The following is a 22,036-nucleotide window of genomic DNA, read 5'->3' on the forward strand; positions in this document are numbered from 1 at the left end:
GGCCAAAGGCACATCCCGCAGAAACGCGCACCTGCGGCCACTGATGCAGTCTCCTTTCTCACTCTCCACTCGATTTGAACTGCTGCATGAAAACTACTGGGGTAGATAGACGATGACGGCTTGTCTGCAAAGTCAAACTAATGCAAAATATGCTTCCTCTGCAAGACAGGGTGCCAGCTGTCTCCTGGCGGCATTCGGCCAGTGAGATCTGCAGGCTGAGCTGGACTTTTTCTTCAGGGCAGAGGAGGTTGGCCAGTGGCCTCCTTTGTACTTCTGGAAACTCTGTCGAGGGTAAGAATGTGGAAAGTGGACCAGGGACCAAACCGATGGAATGGGGAGAGGTCATTCAAACCCCTACTTATCAGGCAAGGTGATAACTGAACTTGGCCCCGTGACGCCCTCCCTACTGGGCCCGGGATCGTGAGGCCGCTGGGGGAAGGGGGGCTTGACTGGGAAGTCACCCTCCCCTGGAAACGCCGATCGCTGACACAGAGTCCACAGAAAGCACATCAGATGCTGCTCCGAGATCCTGGCTAGAGTCGGAAGAGCTGAGCCAGAGCAGCGCTGGGCAGACTGTGCGTTTGATTCCACAGATTCAGACTCTACAGACCTGGCAGGGCCTGGGACTCTGCATTTCTCACCCACTCCCAAGTGACGTGCTACTGCTGGTCCAGGGACCACAGTTTGGGTAGCAAGTCTTAGACAGTTGTCTCTAGGGCCTTGTGATTCTGTTTGCCCTTTGAATAGTCACCTCCCCACCATCAAAGAACGTACCCCCGGGCTTGTTTCCCCCAAAATGTCCTGCCAGTCTTCTAAAATGCTGCCAAAAAAGCACGCTCCGCTCGCTTGCTTGCCCAGGCGATTTTTGGAAAACTAGAGATAAGAGAAAGATCGTTTTCATCTGCTGTTCTCTGGAAGGGTTAAGGAATTTCTCTCTTTGCTAAGCATATTATCTTTTGACATGTCGGGCTGGCTGAGGCCTCCCGGGGTCATGTCCTGCCTGAGAGCAAGTTTGACCCTGAGCGTTGCAAAAACAGCCTGTTTGGGGAGGGAAGGGGCCGCCGGGAGAAGGGGCCTCGTGGCCTATTTCATGAAAACACATTTATCCCCATAAAAAAACGGGCCTTCTTAACACCATCAGCTTTAGGTCATCATCATTTGAACAGTTTAACCCAAAGGGTGTACGTAGTGATCAGAAATCAACACATTTCAGAGTAACTGTTTAGAGCCAAGTGTTAGAAACAGAAAACAACACTCCTGCGTCATGGAGAGTTTACTTGAAGCCTGTTTCCTGTTGAAATGAAATTGGAAGCACACTCCCTCCACCCACTTCTCTCTCTGAGTTGTTCAAGGAGCTCTGTTCCTCGTGGAATGACACTTGATTTTCCCCAGTGATGGTCAGTCATGCGTTTGACCGTCTCTGGTTAAAGCATCTACCAAACGGAGTCCTTTGGAAAATTCCATGTAGGACAAGCATATATTAGAGATAAAAGCAAAGATTAAGTAGGCAGACCTATTAGGCAAATGTCTACAAAGGAAATCATTTCGGAAGATTAGTGAATGGAGGTAGTGAACCCTTGATTTGCACAATGACCGAGGTCCCTCCTGTAGACTTTAATCACGTGGTCCCTTTGTGCATCTTTATTCCTGAAGGTTTCCTGTCTCCTTCAAGGTACAGAATTTGTACTTTGCCTGTGGTGGGGGCGGAGGGGCAGGTGTCCCCTCCCAGAACTTCATTCTAAGTCATTTGCTTAGAGCTCAGATGACATTTGCCCAGCAACCTGAGGGGAGGAGGAGCTTCAGACTTGGAGTCCGGCTCCTGTGGCTTCATGAACTGTGACCTTGGGTGAGATCTTCAGGTCCTCCTCTGCAGAATGAGTTTATAATCCTCCCTCAGCTAGATGCTGAAAGGACTAAATTCCGTAAGGTGCATAAAGCACCGCACACAGTGCCTGGTGTAGAGTAAACACCCCTACAGGTGCCGTGATTGCTGTTCTCTCCCCTGAACTCAATGATCCCTTGAACTTGACCAGGTCCCTCCTTGCCGCTCTCCCTGGTGACAGCCCCTCTGCATCCCTGAGTCGTGGAGCCTTGGCAGGTAACTCCAAAGGCTTTTCGGTGGAGAGATGCTCCTTCAGTGTCTCTCTCTCCCTCCGCATATGGCAGGCCCCAGGTGTGTCTTAGGTAGGCTGTTCGTGGACATGAGTTACTTGAGTTTTCACTGATCCCGGTTTGCAGGGGCCCCTTCTCAGGCTCCTGTGGCCTTCACGACAGGGGTTCCGCAGAGACTCGGGCTCTAACTCAGGCCCGGCTCCTCCCACTGCCCCACACTGTGTCCAGCTGCCTCCTTAGTGATTCTGATTCTTTTAGGTCATGTCTAGGGGGCTCCATCTACATCCAGCGTCTTGATTCCTAATCTGTTCATTTACGTGGCAGCAAGAGGATAACACGGTCTTAGCTTGACTGTTGGGTTATTGCTGAAAAATCAGTGAAACTCACAGCCTCAGATGGCAGCTCATAAGCCAACTGAAAAACTTGACCAGTCTGTGCCCAAAAGAGCCTGACCATGGGTAGATAACAAGCTTGGGTTGAAGGTAAAGCCCTGTTCAGTGTAGACCCCTTTTGCCCCCAGAAGCTTAAAGCAACATTCACTTAGTCACTTGTAGAGACTCAGCTTCAGACACCTGTGCCTTTTCCAACACACATGCATTCACCACCCCCCCCACGTCTGCTGCCTCCCAACCTGGGTGGCCCTCTCCCGAGGGACCCCTGTTTCAGCCACTTTGATGGGTTGTCATCTGGAGGGTTCCTGGCATTCACATCTCGGCTTCACCAGCCACTCTACGTGGGTTAGTTCACTGCCCCCCACTGGCTGGCTTCCGTCCACATGTTCAGGTCCTCACCCCACCCCCTACCCAGGGCTCAGCACACACCATCACCTTCTCTGCGTAGTGAAGACAGCTTCTCCCCACATCGCTGACCACACGGGATCCCATCCAGCAAACAACTGTTACATCACCACTGCCACCCAGCCAGCCAGCCTGGCCCATCCATCTCAGGGTCAAAACGGCCCTGCGTTTTACATTCGATTCTTGCCATTAAGAACTGAGAGTGCCGTAGAGTGGTCCTCTCAAATGGCCCCAGGTGTTTGGTTTTGTTTTCTTAATTGAACATCATAGTTTATTTTTTTATACACATACATATACCTATTCTTCTTCAGATTCTTTTCCCATATAGGTTCTTACAGAATATTGAGTAGAGTTCCCTGTGCTCTACAGCAGGTCCTTGTTGATTATCTAATTTTTAAGCTCATGTCTTTTTATAATGAAGAGCTGGAGATGGGGTGCTGGAATGAAAAACAAAGAAATCCAGCTTGAAGTAGTTGGCTTTTGTTGTTTCAAGAGAGGAATTCATTCTGTGGGTGTCACTGAAGCGTTAAAGTCCCCCAGCAGCCCTAGAGAAATAGTTCCCCTGCTGTGACCCACACCCAGCTAATTTTGTTTTTATCGTTAGTTAAGGCACTGGTTCCTAGGGAAGTTTTAGCCCTTGGACGTCATCTTTTAAAAATGTACCCTTTAAAACAAAATTGTGAACATAAACAGCTTTTCGTGGTCACATACACAAAATTATTATTTTCCCATAGACTTAGTAAGGTCTAAATAGATTTTTATAACATTTTCCTACAATTTTACTTATGAAACAGCGTCAGTATTTTCAATGATTGTTAGGTGATGGTAGAATTCTAAACTATAAATCATGTACCGTAAACCTCCTTAATCTAGACTAATAATTGTGACTTTGTCTTCAGTAACCTATAGGTAAGAAGTTTTCAGTTAATATGGATAGTCTGAAAAAGTTAATCGGAAGATTCTTAATCTGCTTAAGAAAACAAATCTCCTTCAGGCACTTCTGAAGCACTCATTTACCTGCACAAAATAATTTGTTCCTGATAAGCGTTATCGGTTTGTTTAAACCACCCTGAAGAACCTCTATCTGAGGGCCATGACTTCTTAGCTGGATTGTTGACTTGTTTGTTTTTTTTTTAAAAGTAAAATTTTGTTTCTCTTTTCAAAATTCCTCAAATCAGATATTTTTTCCTGTTCAATCTAATCCTTCCACATTAAATAAAACTAGTCCAAATTTTCACTCTGGTTTGGCATTGAGGAAGAGCCAAACTAGGCTGATCAAGTTCAGTGAAACAAATGCGGTATAAGCGGAGACTTGCCTGTTAAGCATTTTATTATCTTTCTCTATTTCATTCCTTTCTTTCATGAAATATGAAAATAAAACACTGGGCTTTCAGAAGAAATTGAAGGTGCAGATATATAGTTCAACGTGCTAACAGCATGTTTAATTCAATGATTGTACCATATGAAAGATGATATATAAGGAAATTTTCCTTGTGAAGGGGTCATCCTTAGGTGTCAAAGCTCAGCAGGTAAGACCTTAGGGATCAACTAGTCCAAACTCTTCCTAAAGGTAAGTTTGGGGCCCAGAGAGGTACAGACACCGGCCTGTAACCACACAGCCAGCTCCTGGTAGAATTGTAAACCCAAGCCCTAGTCAAGTGCCAGCCTTGATAAACTAATGCTGTCATCTAATTTCACTGATTAAGTCATTTTATATATTAGATCATTTTTTTGAGTAAATTACATGATTCACTGTTTTTAAAGGCTTGTTTTGGAAATGGTGAACAAAACATTCTACCAAGTCAAACCCATTGATCATCATAGAACTATATCATGGAACAAAGCTGCTACTTCACTGAGATCCCATACTATGGCAAAGATAAATTCTTCTATTTTAGTACAATATGTTTAAAGTCCATAACCAGTAAAGAGATTAAAAAATCATGCTCATCTGAACAAGATGCATAAGTAAATTAAATGGAGGAAGTCTAGACCTATGAACAAGTTGATGGTAACATTACTTCAATCCCTGGGGTATTTGATTTTTTAAACGCTAGTGGTTTGAAAGCCATACTAGACTTAAAGGAGTGTAAGGCACCACATTAACTCTTTCATCACTCTGTACACCTCCAAGAACAATCCCCCATCACTGACATCACCTGGAGTTCACCTGAGTTTTGATTCCTTGAAGTTAGAAAGACTAAATTCTTAAGAATACCTAACTTAGAGAATCCAGAACGCTGAGATGAGACTCCTGACATACCGAAGGCTTTCTTTTTTTTTTTTTTTTTTTATGTTTTTTTGGTTTTTGGCTGTGAGGCATGTGGGATCTTAGCTCCCCGACCAGGGATCAAACCCACACCCTCTGCATTGGAAGGCAAAGTCCCAACCACTGGACTGCCAGGGGAGTCCCCCAAAGGCTTTCTTAAAAGTCCTAGACAATAGTGAGAACCACTAGGAAGGGGCAAGGTGGGAATTCATGGCTCTGGAGAGAGAATACACAGAAGATAATCAACAAGAGACAGAAGATGTGGTATTTGGAGGGTAGGCGACCTCAGTGTCCCTGGATGCTGCAAAAAAAAACCCTGCCCTCTTGTCCTTATTCCTGATTATCTTATATATTTCTTATAGTTCTTTTGTAGCCATCATCTCCTTTAATCCTCACAGCAGCCTTGTAAATAGACGGAACAGGTGCAGTCATCTTATTTACCGCTGAAGCGAAGGGGAGCCAGAGGGATTCAGTAACATGCTAATAACGTCACTAGGTTGTGATAGAGCTGGTGTTGGATCCCTCCTTTTTCTTGAAGGGTTTGTCCCGAGCAGATTATTCCAGATTCATGCAGCTCCGTGGACATTTCCATGTGCTATTCCCAATCACCCACAAAAGAAATAAAGGACTATTATAACCACCATGATGTTGGTAGGAAAAGAGAGCAAAGTGCATAATTCCATCACGGCTAGAGGAGGAATCTTTAGAACGCGCCAAACTATATCTTATGAAGCCGGCTTTTCATCTCTTAATGGCAAAGCCAAGGGTGGCAGATGCACTAAGTATATTGCTTCCACACAGTAAGCATTTTATTTTTCTTTAAATACTAACTGCTCTTTTTTCAAATCTGAGGAACCCTGTAAGAATTTTCTTATGAAATGGGATGGATGCTGTGTTTTACCATGAAAGATTTCAAGGCTCTCCACGGCCCCTTTAACTGCGGATGGCACTTGATTTTGTTTTGCAGGTCCCTCTTACGGCTGCTTGACTTCATCTCAAGCAAGCTAAATAAAGGAATTTTCATTATTATAACGGTCACTAAGCAGACAACTGGCGTGTCAGCGTTTAGAAGGGGATGCGGTGTTAGGGCAAGGGTGGAAAGATACTGCTGTAACTCGATGTTTTACTTGAGTGGCTTCATTGTGGACGTGGGTGGCAAGTTGGAATGAAGCTGGGGGGTGGGGGGAGGAACAGTACAACGCAGAGCCCTTCGCAGCCACAGTGCCAGCTTGATTGGGCCAAATCCCCTGAAATCTATTGAGACTCCCCATCTGTTTGTTCACAGTTCATCTAAGCAACTCTGAAAACTGCCTGAAACCTCCTCGGGCCAGTATTTCTGGGATTCTCTTATGGTTCAAAGCAAAGTGCATCTCTTTGTTTGCCCAGGTTTCCAGTACTAGCCGTCCACCTCCCTCCTGAAACGCTGCTCTGAGCCGCATGCTTCTGTTTGATCCATTGTAGATGCTGTACCGTATAGGTACCATAGAGCTGGGTGACTTGGCCCTGTTCCTTTGAATTAAAGACCTCCTGTTCGGTGCAATTAGTTTCCAAAACAGCAATTAAGAAGAGTTTTCTCCCAGGAACTGGCAGCAAGGTTGCCTGTCTTGACCTATTTTGGCTGACTGATTCTTCCCTACATAGTTTGGTAATCAGACTACTGGCTATTTCGCCGCCTGCATTCCTCTACCTTGTGTCTTACATCTTCTTCACTTCTACATAAAATAGCTACTCACCAAAATGCTATTTCAGTAGTCTGTGGGCGTTCAGGTTCTCTTGGGGTCAGTGATAATTTTTTCTTTCCATGTAGCTTTTTAGAAAAGGAAATGTACTGCTACTATTTTCTTCTAGAAAGATCCCAAAGCTCTTAAATCATCCTCCAAAGATCCACTTGAACATTGTATACTGGACCTAAAATACACCTATAAAACCGTGTGATAATGCCAGGCAGTAACAAAGTTAAAATTGCTGGCATAAGACAATTGAACTATCAATCAGTATATAGTTCCCAGTTCCTTTGAGACTCATTGTCAAAGTGGTGACAAGAACAAGATTACTTGGGAGATAGCAGACCTACCCAGAATCTCCATAATATGTTTTTCGGCAGCAAGTTTCCATCTTACTCATTTCAGAGATTTCCACGTTGTTGAAAAGAAGGGCAGGTCATAATTTTCCCTGCTTGTCAATAGTGGGCAAGGCCACCACAGAATTGGAGCTATTGGGCAATCTGCCGGGCTCAGCTGCCTTGAGCCACGAAAACTCAGGCCCGACCCTCGTTCATCAGCCCTGACTGGGGTGGTGATGAGAGGGTGGGCGGGGGGTGTTCCAGCAGACCCCGACAGCTCTCAGATGCAGATCATTTACAACCACAGAGCCCTGTTTCTAAGACTAAGGGCCGTAGTAGGAATGAGGCAATACTCCAAAAACGAATTCAGAACAACCAGCAGAAGAATTTGATGTCTTACATTTACCCTTGCAGTATTTGTATTTCCCTGATTCCTGATGAGGTCAAGCACGTTTGTGTGTATTTATTGGCCATTTGGATATTCTCTCCTGTGATCACAGGTTTGAGAATTGTGCCTAATTTTCTCCTGAATGTCTCTATTCCTACTGACTTGGAGCCCTTTATTCTAAATACAAGCCCCTGTTTGGTTACATGTGTTAGAAGTACTTTGTTTCACTCTGTGGTTTACTTTTACTCTCTCTTAATGAAGTCCTTTGATGAGCTGGCACCTCAAATTTTAATGTAGTCCAGTTTCTCCATCTTTTCATGGTTAGTGCTTTCCCAAACTCGTTAACTCTAAAAGTTTACTAGAGATGCAATCATGTTATCTGCAAATGATGGCTTCACAACTTCCTTTTTAGTCCTTATACCTCTTCTTTCTTTCTTTCTTTTTCTTGCTTTATTGTACTGTCTAGAATACATTAGCAATATCAAGCCAGGAAGTGCTTTTTAACGCCCTACGTATTATGTATACTTCACCAGTAGGCTTTGAGATGGATGTTAGAACCTACACAAGCTGTTTTCAGAATCCAAGCTCACCTTCAAAATTATCTGATCCCTTTTTCTTGTCTTATTGCTGTGGCTAGGACTTCCAAAACTATGTTGAATAAAAGTGGCAAGAGTGGGCATCCTTGTCTTGTTCCTGATCTTAGAGAAAATGCTTTCAGCTTTTCACCATTGAGTATGATGTTAGCTGTGGGTTTGTCATATATGGCCATTATTATGTTGAGGTATGTTCCCTCTATGCCTACTTTCTGGAGAGTTTTTATCATAAAGTATTGTTGAATTTTATCAAAAGCTTTTTCTGCATCTATTGAGATGATCATATGGTTTTTATTCTTCAATTTGTTAATGTGGTGTATCACATTGATTGATTTGCAGATATTGGAAAGTCCTTGCATCCCTGGGATAAATCCCACTTGATCATGGTGTATGATCCTTTCACTGTATTGCTGGGGTTGGTCTGCTAGTATTTTGTTGAGGATTTTTGCATCTATGTTCATTGGTGATATTGGCCTGTGGTTTTCTTTTTTTGCTATATCTTTGTCTGGTTTTGGTATCAGGGTGATGGTGGCCTCATAGAATGAGTTCAGGAGTAGTGCTTCCTCTGCAACTTTTTGGAATAGTTTCGGAAGGATAGGTGTTCACTCTTCTCTAAATGCTTAGTAGAATTCACCTGTAAAGCCATCCGGTCCTGGACTTTTGTTTGCTGGGAGTTTTTAAATTACTGATTCAATTTCAGTACTGGTAATTGGTCTGTCCATACTTTCTATTTCTTTCTGCTTCAGTCTTAGGAGATTGTACCTTTCTAAGAATTTGTCCATTTCTTCTAGGTTGTCCATTTTATTGGCCTGTGTATAACTGAATCACTTTGCTGTATACCTGAAACTAACACAACATTATAAATCAACTGCATTTCAATTAAAAAAATTTTTTAATAAAATTGTATGATCCCCAAAATAGCTTACTGGGCGATCATATGATAGAAAATACCATAGGAAACAACTTTCCAAGCCCACCTCGCCTTTAATCAGGTTTAGATCAGAGATTCAAATACAGAGAGAAGTAAACTAGGGACAAGGTGATAGTGGCAGCACCACAAACCAATGCTGTTACTACTGTTGTGAAATAAGCATGACAACTCCCTCTACATGGCGCTTTCTCATGTGGCACTGTTTCCTCTCCTCTGTCATTTTAATAGAGGAATCAGTTTTTATGTTTGGACTATGTTTTGCCGTCCTTAGGAGTGATGTTCTGAAAGGTGAGCAGTGACTCCCCCAGCATCACCTGGTTTCCTGTGTGGCTGGCCTGGGGCGTGTTTGTCACATCAGCAGTGTTCTCAAATGTGTACTTACTTCCAGCAACGGTAAAGTCTAACACGGTGATACTTCCAGAAGCCCAAATTCCATTGGTAGTTATGTAAATCCTATCTCTGAGCCAGCAAGAAAGTGGGTGTGAGAGGTTCCAGTGTCCTCGCAGGAGCCAACAGGGCTTGCTTCTGGAAAGGATGTGTTCCACCAACTGAAAGAGGTAGAAGGTAGAGGAGATTGTAGTTATGCCAAAGGTCTACCCATCACCCTAAGAAATTGTTTTGAGAGTCAAAGAAAACCCCCCGCTCTGCACCAGCCATGCCCACATTCCACCTCTGATTTATGACCACTCCAGGGGTGTGGCTGCCATTTGATGGGTCCTACTTCTGTAACTTGGAACTGTGTCTCTATGGCAGCCCTCCATGTCCTTCTGCTTTGGCCCCATCTGTGGGCAGAAATGTCCTTCACGTCATCACAGAAAGATAACTATTTTTTGTTAATAAGGTCCTCTCTGCACTTAGAAAACATGATGACTCTCCACGCCCTGCTGCAGCCCTGATCCCCATGCCACGTCCAGCCTGCATGACTGAGCCCAGGTCCTCCTGATGGGCTTGCAGTGAGATTGGGAACAGCTGAGCCTCTTCCCTTCCTGAGAGGGTGTGCGTTCTTGCACCCGCACACATGTTGGGTCCTCTCTCTCCGCACCTCTTTTCTAACTCTCTGCATAGGGAGCAGTGTTTGGAAGCACTTTTCTTCCTCTCCAGACATTTCCTAACTTCTCTAGGATGGGTTGTGACTCCAGACAGAACACGCCCCTCTGGTGACAGCACAGCTCCCCTGAGTGGAGGGAAGGATGCCCGCATCTGAGCAGTGCCTACCTTTTCCTGGAGAACCTGATCACCTGCTCCCGTGTGATATCGGCACAGCCCTTTGCACTTTTCTAGTCATGCTTCTCTAAGGGAGACTCGTCATAACGATTCCGAGGCCAGAAGGCTCCACAAATGAATTTCAACTTCTTTTCGTTTTTTTTTACTCCTTTATGTTTTTTTTTCCTTTTTTTTAACTGTTTATTTTATATTGGAGTATAGTTGATTAACAATGTTATGTCAGTTTCAGGCGTACAGCAAAGTGATTCAGTTATACATATACATGTATCTATTCTTTTTCAAATTCTTTTCCCATTTAGGTCATTACAGAATATTGAGCAGAGTTCCCTGCGCTATACAGTAGGTCCTTGTTGGTTATCCATTTTAAATATAGCAGTGTGTACATGTCAGTTACAAACTCCCAGTCTATCCCTCCCCCCACCCCACCCTTCCCTCCTGGTAACCATAAATTCTTTCTCTAAGTCTGTGAGTCTGTTTCTGTTTTATAAATAAATTCATTTGTATCATTTTTTTTAGATTCCACATATAAGTGGTATCATATGATATTTCTCTTTCTCTGTCTTACTTCATTCAGTATGACAGTCTCTAGGTCCATCCATGTTGCTGCAAATGGCATTATTTCATCCTTTTTAATGGCTGCGTAATATTCCATTGTATATACGTACCACATCTTCTTTATCCATTCATCTGTCGATGGACACTTAGGTTGCTTCCATGCCATGGCTATTGTAAACAGTGCTGCAATGAACATTGGGGCACATGAATTTTGACTTCTTGGTTTGTTTATCTCAACCCTCTGGGCAAGCCTGCTCCCTGATAGCCGTGGACACTCCAGGAAACGGGGGTGAGCTTCTCCCCAGTCCCCGGCACTTTCCCAGCTCCTGCCAACTGTGGATGACCCCTTCTGGGTCTGAATGTCACCCTCCCCTGCCTGGAGGATTCTACCTGCCCACAGAAGCCTCTGGCATATGGCACCCATTCAGGATGCTGAGATTTCCCACTGGGACATGATCACTCCCGTGTCTGAATTCCCTTGCCAGTTTTCTGTACTTTTATTAAGGCCCTTAGACAGTCACATCTGCTTTGCTGTATAGTTGTGGTTACAAATAGTTAATAAGACTTAATGCCGTCCAGGTCGTATCCAGACTAGACCCTGGGCTAAGTGCCTTACACACCTTAGCTCACGTTACCTCCAGGGTCACTCTGTGAGGTATGAACTAATATATCCTCGTGTTACAGGCGAGGAAGCTGGCCTGGGAAGTTGGTGAGTGGTGGGGCCTGACTCCCACGCTCACTCCATCTCACCGCCCCCCTGGTCTGAACCTGCCATGAGTTCAGAGTATGCAGAACTTGGCACGTTGAGTGTGTGTCCCCAGAGTGCCAAGTCCTGCCCATAGGGGAGGTTAATAAATGCTTATGACACAAATACAGACCTCGTTTCTGTTTGGGGAGCTGAGTAGCATTTGCCATTAGGTTAAGCTGTGGGGTAGATCTTCCTGGGAGCCGGTCAGGGGCCATCACTGCGGACTTTGACATTCAAAGAGAGACCTAGCTTGTGAAGCACTTGTTCATCTGTTGTGTGTTTTTTTGTTTGTCAGGCACCCAGGCGTGGCCTGCATCTAAGCCTTTATGAGCATTATTGCCACATGCGTGTCTGAATGTACTTGCGTTGTGTACCCCTGGTTCTGTTCTGAAGACTTCCTTTAGACCACAGAGTCATGACCTGCGTGACCAGGGAGGCCCATGGCCACATTCTGTTCACGCACGTTTTCAGTGTGAGTGGAATCCAGGTTTCACACGTGGGACCCGGTTCCCAAGCTGAGGAGCGTTCCGTTTCCTTGTCCCCATCGTGGTCACGGCTCCCTCCTTCGAGATGTTCATTAGCTAAACAGATTCGTTCCTTGCAGAGTAGATTTATAACCTGGGAAACTTGGGGAAATTTCCGTGCAGAATATTGTGGCAATGGTTAAGAAGATTTGGGTGCATCGCTTAAGAACAAATATTATTCAGCCAACATATTATGAATGTTTTGTTTATGAAGAGCTTCTAGTAGCATGAGGAAATGCTTAATGTTAAGAAAAATGAGAGTGCAAAATTTTACATAAAGCATCATCTCAAAGATGTAGGAAGAAGTACAAGGGAAAAGACCACAGGAAAGATGCTGAAATGTCTTCTGCCCAGAACTGGGCCTCTCCGGCCTCCACAGGCCGATCCTGCATGAGCCCATCCCTAAGACCTGTCCTCATTTGAGGGAGGAGAAAGGTAACCAGCCTGGGACCAAGGGACATGGACCGTCCATCTGTCTGTCCCCTGCCTTGTGTTCACTTATGTCCTGCCCTGCAAAAGTAAGAATATTATTAACTCTTGTTAGCAATGCAATCTGACTTTACCTGTACTCAGTTCCTTTTAAACTATCTTTCCACCTAGAGCTGATATAAGTGAAAATAAAAACTAGGAAAGTTCACATCTGTGTCTATTCCCAGAGTTTAAAAACAAAAATAAAACAAAAAACCTTTTTCTTTATTTTGGTCTCTTTGCTATTTCAAATTATTTCCTCCTCTACTCTGGGACATTGATATAGAGAATTAAAAGTTGACCATTTCCTCTTTTCCTGGAAAATATTCGAATGACTCTTTTTGATAACATGTCTGATTGTGTGTCTCAAGCATAGCCAATTTTTTATGAACATGCAGGGAATTATAACAGCGCTACACTTGTGAAGTGGAATATAATGGCACTATTCATGAAAAGGGAGGAATTCAGAGCAAATGGGGAGTGCATATCAAAATGAAGTTGAACAGTAGGTTTTTATAGGCTCCTCAAAACACGATGCATTTTGGAGGACGGCAGAGGAAGCTGGGCTGCCCAGAGCCGCCCTTGGTCGAGGCCCGTCCTGCATTTTATTCCTGAGCCCTGCAGTGAGCCAGCCCAGGGCTGGAGTGGAGTAAAGGGCTAAACACACAATTGGTCCCTTTACTGGGGAAAGTGGGTCCCACTTTATCCGCATCAGGTTTTGCTGGAGGAACACAGGAGAGGGGCCTGGATGTCACCAGGCAACGTCACATCTGCGAAGAGCTTTTTGGGAGCTTCCTTCCTGAGGATGTTTGAACATTTTATACACAGAGCCTCGACCCCAAGGACCATCTGAAACGTCAGTGTCTCGACACACAAAGCCGCTGGAAGCCTCCCGACATGGCAGTTCATCTCCTGCTCCTTCTGAGCGTTCACGGGGACACACCGGCTCCCGGGTAGCACAGAGATGCCTCGTGTGCCCCAGGGCACACTCACACTGGTGCCCGTGTGGGTTACAGCACAAGTTCCCAGATGTTGCTCTGAAGACCGGTGCTGGGCAGCGATGACGTTTCAATGGGCCAAGGAGAGATGAGGGGGAAGAATGAGAAGAGAGGTTATATTTGTATGTGTATGTATGTGACACGCACTCCATGGTTATAGTATTTTGCATACATAGACGTATAACATTTGCTCGCTACTCCTACATACGTAAGTTTCTGGTGATGCAGCCCTATGGTAATGAGTCCGTAGTTCTGGAGTGGGGCGTGGGCACTGGAACTTCTAAAAGCACCCAAGATGATGCAAGTAATCAGAAACCACGGGTCTGGTGAAGAAGATGCTGTGCTCTGCTATTTGGAATCATAAAAATAAGATTTAAAATAGGGTGTCCCAACCAAAAATACCCAGTGATGGCCCACAGCTAATGGGCAGCAGAGAGACAAGCCTAAACAGTGGTCCAGCTGCACCTGCCCTGGCCGGGAGGGAGCTGGTCCCAGGCCCAGGACGACAGGCCAGCGGGCGGGGCTCCAGGCCAGGGATTGAAAGTGGAATTGGATCAGGGGTCAGAAGGGAAACCGCTCGTGGCAGGTCAAGGCGGGTTGCCTTGGAACTCCCTTGGCCAGGTCCTGAGTCACAGCCTGTGCTTTTGAAGGCCTGGGCATGGACGTCTGGCACCGGGCCTCACCCTGGTGGCCGTAAAGCTCCCCCTCCGTGTGGCTGACCACAGCGGCCCTCCAGGACCGACACTGGTGCTGGTGAGAACTGGAAGCACTGGTGCTGGTGAGAACTGGAAACACTGGTGCTGGTGAGAACTGGAAGCACTGGTGCTGGTGAGAACTGGAAGCACTGGTGCTGGTGAGAACTGGAAACACTGGTGCTGGTGAGAACTGGACGTGCTTGGGCTCCAGAAGGCATCGTGCTGTGTGTGCTTCATTCCCAGGACGTTTCTCGGAACAGCTTAGGGTAGAGCGAACGCTTCGACTGTTAAAAATACAGCACTGCTACTTGCGAAGGTTAAATGTAGCCCACTCGATGAAAATGCTTTGAAAGTGAAGAGCATGATACCAACAGCTTGAAGTTACCATTCTTGTTGTCGCCTTGATGTTTAATGAGGCTGGTGGCATAATTTTACAGAACTCTAGAACCGCAAGCGAAATTTTTCCAAGTGGGCCATCTATCACTCTAGGGGCTGTTCATTATTGCTAAATTATATCCTAAGCCGATTTTTTTAATTTATTTTTATTGAAGTATAGTTAATTTACAATGTTGTGTGAGTTTCAAGTGTACAGCAAAGTAATTCAGTTATACACACACATATATATATATATATATATATATATATATATATCTGTTCTTTTTCAGATTCTTTTCCATTATAGGTTATGACAAGATATTGAGTATAGTTCCCTGTGCTAAGCTGATGTGTTTTTTTTGTTTTTTTTTGTTTTTAAACTGTGTGTCCCAACTGGAGGGATTTGGTGAGGAGTTTTATAGCAATGGTGCAAGGGCGGGGTTGGCAGTAAGGATTAGGGTATGTGAAGGGCCTGCACTCATTTAATCTGATCTCAGGTAGTCTTTTTTTTTTTTTTTAATATTTATTTACTTATTTGGTTGTGCCGGGTCTTATTTATTTATTTATTTATTTTTATATTTATTTTTGGCTATGTTGGGTCCTCGTTTCTGTGCAAGGGCTTTCTCTAGTTGCGGCAAGCGGGGGCCACTCTTCATCGCGGTGCGCGGGCCTCTTCACTATCGTGGCCTCTCTTGTTGCAGAGCACAGGCTCCAGACGCGCAGGCTCAGTAGTTGTGGCTCACAGGCCTAGTTGCTCCGCAGCATGTGGGATCTTCCCAGACCAGGGCTCGAACCCGTGTCCCCTGCATTGGCAGGCAGATTCTCAACCGCTGCGCCACCAGGGAAGCCCTAAGCTGATTTTTAAGTTAGATTTTTTTTCATGAATGCTTACTGAGTCAACTTTATGGGCATCTTATAGTCTATAAACTTTTCATTAGTTGATTTTAATAATTAGAGATCAAGAATCTTCCATAACGTAAGGGAGGAAAGAATACTCAGGCAGTGAAAGCTGGACAGTTAGTCCACAGGAAAAACTCAAGCTGAGACTCTTAGGAAGGCACCGATGGGAATCCGTTACCATGAGCTAGTCCAGAGGGCAAAAATGAAACGGAAAACAGATGGGAGGGGTGTATGTGTGTGTGAGAGAGAGAAAGGGTACATTACTAAGGGCACAGTGACTGAGACAGGATGCTAATATTCTAAAACTAAGAGGAAAGACATAGTAAAGGTATGTGAGTTGGTAGAACTTTCCCTGAAGAGGACGAAAGCCCGACCCCGTGAGTCCTGCCAGAGCAGGGAGGGAACTGCCCGGCCTCCCAGCCGGTGGAAACAATGAGTCTCTGCTGAGAAGCTAAAAGTGGGACCCAGGGGATCACTCATCTGAAAGATGAGGGGGAAGATGCAGAGCAGCCAAGGAAAGCCACATACTTTGCGAGCCTGGAAGGGTGATTTGCTTTCCTGAATTGCTAGCCTGAGCTTTGCAAGAGGACGAAAGCCTTGAGTTTGCTGTGCCCTAAAGACAGGCACTAAGGAAACGTCTGGGGCCACCCCTCCTCCCCAGGGCTGGCCCAGCCAGCCCCGAACTCCTGGCTGCAGCTCTAGCTGGGAGATCACGTCGTGCGTTGAGTAAGAAGCTGGGTTTTCTGTTTGGGGCTTTGTTTTGTTTTTTTGGATATCTGCAGGACAGTTTTTGGAAGCGCGTATGCCCCATAAAAGGAAGCAAGTGGTGCTCTTGGATCCTCACCCGTGAGTCCTGGTTGGCAGCCACGCATCTGCCCACGGCACTGCCGGCCAGCCCTGCACCGCTCCTTCCCCGAGATCGTGGGGCGGGGGGGCGCTGGGGCCATTTCAGATGGTTATCGCCTATCCAAGGTTAATCCAAGGTTAAAAAACATTTCAGATGTTTTTCCTGTTACTGTCTTGTGAGAACACAGAGGGAGCTCAGAGAGACTTCAGTTACTTGTTTTTAAATGAGTCGGAGAGTTGGGATTTTTTTTTTCTACTTTTAGGCAGAAAATCATTGTTTATGGAAAAGAGGACCAAATTCAATCACTGAAGGAGGCTGGGGGAGACCCAGCATGTTATCACGACGACGAGCAGATGAGAGTTCCAGAGGCGGGGGAATCAATGCATCCGAGTGCTCTGGGCTTTTGCCTATTGCTGTTTAATCTTGGGCAAGTCACCTAGAATCTCTGGAGCACCCAGTTTGCTCGTGAGAAATGGGATTAGAGCTGGGGTTCTCCTGCATCTGAAGCCTGTGGCCAGGTCAGTCTTAAACCCGTTAGCTACTTCCAACCCCGCCTCTGGGGATGCTCATCAACCTGCAGTCTTTACCAACGCCACATCCTCTTCCTCTGTTAGACTAAGACATAACAAAAAAGCAGTCAAAAGTAGGTCTTCACTAAGAAAAAGCTGGGGCTCCCTAGAATTAATTATCTTGTCGGTCGTTTCCAGTTCCAAAAATCTGACGTTTGAGCTTGGCAGGGCCAGTGCCTGGCATAGTCCTGGCACCGTACCAGGCGATCCGTGGACTTGGTGGGAGGAAAATTCACTGAAGGAACCGGGGTGGAGATGCCTTGATGCTGCTTTGCTGGACACTCAAAGCAGTGACAGTCTGGAGCATTTCAGAAGCATTGCAGACCTGGAACATGGACACAGCATGAAGCTGGCTGAGCTAATAACACATCAGATTTCTTTGCTTTTGTGGAAACTCTCCTGACCTGGTATAGAACAGCAGTGCTATTTACCCTGATTGGGCAAAGGTCCATCTTGGCTGTTTATGGGACCATAGGCATGGCTTGAGTCCTTGAGGGTGCGTGAAAGGGGGAGCGGGTGATAAATGGCTCCCTGGTTTAAAGCCTGAGAACCTTGGGTCCAGTGGTCGCCCAGAGCCAGAGGCAGCCTCAGCTAAGGACATAATTCCGTAGGGCCACAACTCAACCAGCAGTTCTCCTGTAAGTTGACTTCTTAATCTAGCAAATCAACCCTCTCCAAAGACTTTTCATCCTAAGAAAGTAAAAGGAAGAAGAAGGACAAAGGGGAAGGACCAAAAGACTCGAGGATGGTGGTGATGTAAGAAGAAAACGCCGGGGCTCCTCTCGCGAGATTCAGGTTTGGCACCTCCCACCGACCCTGATCTTGGCGTCTTGTCTCAGTTCCTGGGGCGGCATCTTCTGAAGAGTGGTCCTCCCAGCCCAGGACCCCAGAAGTCCAGTCCTCCAGGCCGATTCCAGGAGAAAGCAGAGCACCGTTGTAATTCATGAAGACATTTTGAGGTACGAAGAATTATAAATGGACAGGGAATATTTAAAACGTCTCAAGGCCACTCTGTCCTTGACTGTTCCCTGAGCTCAAAGCAAACTCCAGCTTCTGCTCCGGTCTGGTGGGTATGCACACAAGCCCTGATGGTCTTCAGGCCTTTCTCCTGCTGTTTTTGCTAAGTGACCCCAGGGACACCACTGGCTGGGATTTCAAAGAACTGCCTCCCGTCCTGAATCTATTAGGGTGTTTATGGGTTGCAACCAAGGAGAGGAGAAGTATGGTCTATTAAGGGCAAAGACTCCCGGGAACTGGGAGGAGAAGTGCTGGCCTTGGCATCGGTGCCTGACAGTATGGAAGAGTGTGGGCCACACTCTTCCATACAGGAAGAGTACAGGAGCTGGCGCTCCTGGCAGGAGTACAGGAGCTGGCGCTCCTGGCAGGAGTTTCCTCCCAAGGGTGGTGCTTTGGGCAAAAGGGAGCTCTGAGTCGTGACGCGGTCGGGAAGGAAGCACAACTGTTCCGCTTCACGTGTCTTTGCTCAGGGGAAAAATGGCCAGCGTTGCCTTGGAGCCAGACTCCTAGGTACCAAGGTGTCTAAGCCACCAATTCATGGAGCGACCCCAGTGACCAGCACTGTTGCACGCTCGCCCCCCAAAGCTCTGTCCTGCTTTCCATCTATACGCCTTCTCCATCTTGAAATCCATCCGGAAATCTCTCAGCTGGGTAGACAACCCTTAGAGATGTGAGAGTGGGACTGACTCCGAAGAACCCCGGGTTATTAGATGGACAGCTCACCCTGGCATTTGGAAAGGACTGGAAACAGGCTTGAAATCAGGCAGGCAGGTGCACTTAAACAGTGCAGATAAGCAAGCAAAATTCAAGGTAAGACACGGTAATTCGGGAAGACTTACTTGCCCATTTGTGCCCACGTACTCCCGTGCAATATAATAATCCAGTTATAGCAGGTATTGTGTGATTAAGCGTTTATTGGTAAGAACTGGTGAACTCCTAGTCTCCCAAGGGCAGGAGACCTACCTGTTCCCCTCCGGACCCCTGGTACTCAGCGAGCATGACAGCCCGTAGGCTCTCAAAGGTGTTTCCAGAAGACGTTTGGTGGTGTCTGTCTGTTGATGAGAACAACTCAGTACTCTCCTGTCGGAGGAGCAGAGCCAGAGTTGTAGGTCTGTGTAGTGGCAGACAGGTTCTAGGTCACCAGACGCGATTGCCGTGTCAGTGTGGACGCCCTCCTTCCCCGTCGGGAGGCGTTGGGACTTTCCCAGCCTCTCCTCATCTCCAGGTCTGTCCTATTGCCATAGTACCGACGTTTCCTGGCTTTTGTTGTGCCGTGGCCCACACTCTGTTTTGTAAGGACAGGAGCATAATAAAAGCGGATACGAAAGAAGGGCCAGATGACATCACTGAAAATATTTGAGGAAGTCCACTCTTTTGGATGTTTATAATCTCAGCATGTTAGTTGTTTGTAATATGATAAGAGCCCTTTTGATACATGGGGGGAGTTACAGGCCTTGTGGCTCAGACAATATTCATGAATTTTTATCTTGGGCTCATAGTGATGGAAAGAGAATAGGAGGTCTTGGCTTGAGTCCCAGATGACCTTGACTCGCTGGTTGACCTTGGGTACAACTTTCAGCGTCATTGAGCGGCTTAAATTGTGCCTATGCCAGCTATTCATTGAATTAAAAAAAGAACTCCATTATTAAAGATGAGTTAGCACAGTAAATTCTCCCTCTCAAAAATCTTAACTCGGGGAAATTGATAGTACATGGAAATTAAAATGAAAATATCGCCTATCCAAGGTTAATCCCATGAGCTCTGTGTAGTTTCAGCCTTCTGTGCCTGCTTTTAGAATGAAAATCTTAAAGCATTCAAATGTCCCCGTGAACAACCATCTCCCTAAGCGGTGAAACTGTTGCCACTTACAGTATCCCTGGATCTGAACTGTGAGTGTGGAGATGGGCCGCTATCCTCCCTCCGTGGGTGAAGCAAAGCAAAGGTTAAAGACGTGAAGAGTGCAGCCTTCCTGCCACATGCCAGGCACTGTGCTAAACTCATCCCGTTTCCCCCCGACAGCAACCCCACGAGGTAGGGGTGGTAGATTCTACCCATTTTGCAGATGAGGAGACCGCGGGACACATGGGACAGGATGATTCTCAAGGCCACAGGACCTCCCTCCAGACAGGGCACCCCTGAGAGTACGTACGTACGTACTATCCATGTACCTACGTCACAGTGGACGTTGCATACCTGCCTGAAGCCCAGGAAACAGAGTCAGGGCACTCTGGAGGCCTGGGAAGACCCCATCCTCTTGCAGACACCCCAAGTTCAGGATAAGAAGCCTAGATTAACTGTTTCATGCATCAGTGTGACAGAACTGGCCTCCAGTCCTTAAAAATGTGTGCATGCTCATTCTGAATTAGCCTTACCCCTGGAGGGCCGCTCCAAAACTCGGTCTGAACCGAGTCCAGGGAGATTTACTGTTTGGTGGGTCGCCATTGCAGCTACTGTCATATGTGGTCCCTGATCGCAGCACAGGACCGTGAGAATAAAAAGGCCAACAGCCTGCTGGGGAGCAAAGAGAAGCATGGGGCTGAAAATTCCCTCTTGGAGTATCCAAGCGGACAGATATCCAAGTGGATAATCTGCACACAAATAACAGCGCTGCCTGCACCAAGCAGGACTCTGAGACGGAGCTGCCAGCCCCAGGAATGTGGTTCTGCTGTGACTTAGAGATTTTATTCACAGACCTGCCGATGCAAAGCGAAACCTAAGCTCACAGCGAAGGAATCCTGTCTCGCTGCTAATGTGCAAAGGCGTGTCACATGGCTTCTGGAAGCTGCCAGGTGTGACTCCCTTGGCTGGGTACATATAGGAGAATGAGTGAGGCAGAAATTCAGAAATTCTACCCCAGAAGCCAGGCCAGCAGGAATGTAGAGTGACTGTGATTTTAGAGTGGGCTCTCCCCTGGCTCGGAGCCCCGTGACTTTGATCCAGGGGATCATCAAGTTTGCGAAGATGAAGCCGCTCGGATGTAGATGTGAGCCTGCCCAGGCAGACTGCTGGTATGCCTCGCAGACCAGCGCGAACCCACACCTGCCTTGCCTGGACCAGTCCCTGCCAACCAGAACGGAAATCTGATTGTATTCTGAAAAAGCATTGCTAAGTCTCTTTCCTTCCGTTCTTCTCAGGCTTCCCCCCCCAGAATTGGTCATGGAGGGAGGGGTTTGGACAGAGCTCTTAGGCTGGGCATAAATAGCTTCAAGAGACGTAGCCACTTCATTTCTTCAGAGCAATGTTAAATATTCGTTTCAGACTCATGGCCAACTCCCACATCATAGACATTTTTGTTCATTGCCAGAGACACCAAGAAGTGACGGGCTGTGTAAATAAAGCTCAGAGCAGGTAGTGTGTGATGTAACGCCTGCGCTAAATGATGTTTTGCTAGACTGTCTCTCATAGCGGGGGAGGGCACAAAAAGAATTGTTCATAAATACTTAGCGCATTTACTCTAAATATAACATATGAGACTCTTTACTGTGTGTGCACAGAATTCTCCCCTCCAGCTATAATTACACAGGTGGCCTCTTAAAAGCTCCTGATGAGATGTTTTCCTCACCTTTGAGACAGAACTCTATCCCGAAGGCTATAAAAACGACTGAATGGCATTAGCCTTCGTCAAAAATAGTCTTTTTTTTTCTTTCCGGTCGCGCTGCGCGGCAGGCGGGATCTCAGTTCCCCGGCCAGGGATGGAACCCAAGCCCCCTGCCGCGGAAGCGCGGAGTCTTAACCGCTGGACTGCTAGGGAAGTCCCCAAAATTGTCTTCACCGTGGCCGATTCTCCTCCTATTGATCGGATGAGAACATTGACACCTGGATGAGCAGCGAGAAAGAGCATTTTGCGGTCGGGTCTGTTTAGTCACCTGCATTTTCTCTAACTCACATCTGCGGGTGGACACAGGAGGGTGATGTCAGGGGAGTCAGGTCGGTTGGGGCAGGTTGTGTGCACAGTGGGTTATGT

General features: G+C 46.4%; 1 protein-coding gene across 1 annotated transcript in view; it reads left to right on the plus strand.

Annotated features, from left to right (window-relative positions):
- The window catches only part of COL4A2 (collagen type IV alpha 2 chain), a 176,060-nt gene that overhangs the window by 20,567 nt on the left and 133,457 nt on the right, over positions 1 to 22,036 (plus strand). The window lies entirely within an intron of this gene.

This window comes from Balaenoptera borealis (assembly GCF_965194805.1).
Source record: "Balaenoptera borealis genome assembly, chromosome: 18".
In the NCBI taxonomy this organism is placed as follows: Eukaryota; Metazoa; Chordata; class Mammalia; order Artiodactyla; family Balaenopteridae; genus Balaenoptera; species Balaenoptera borealis.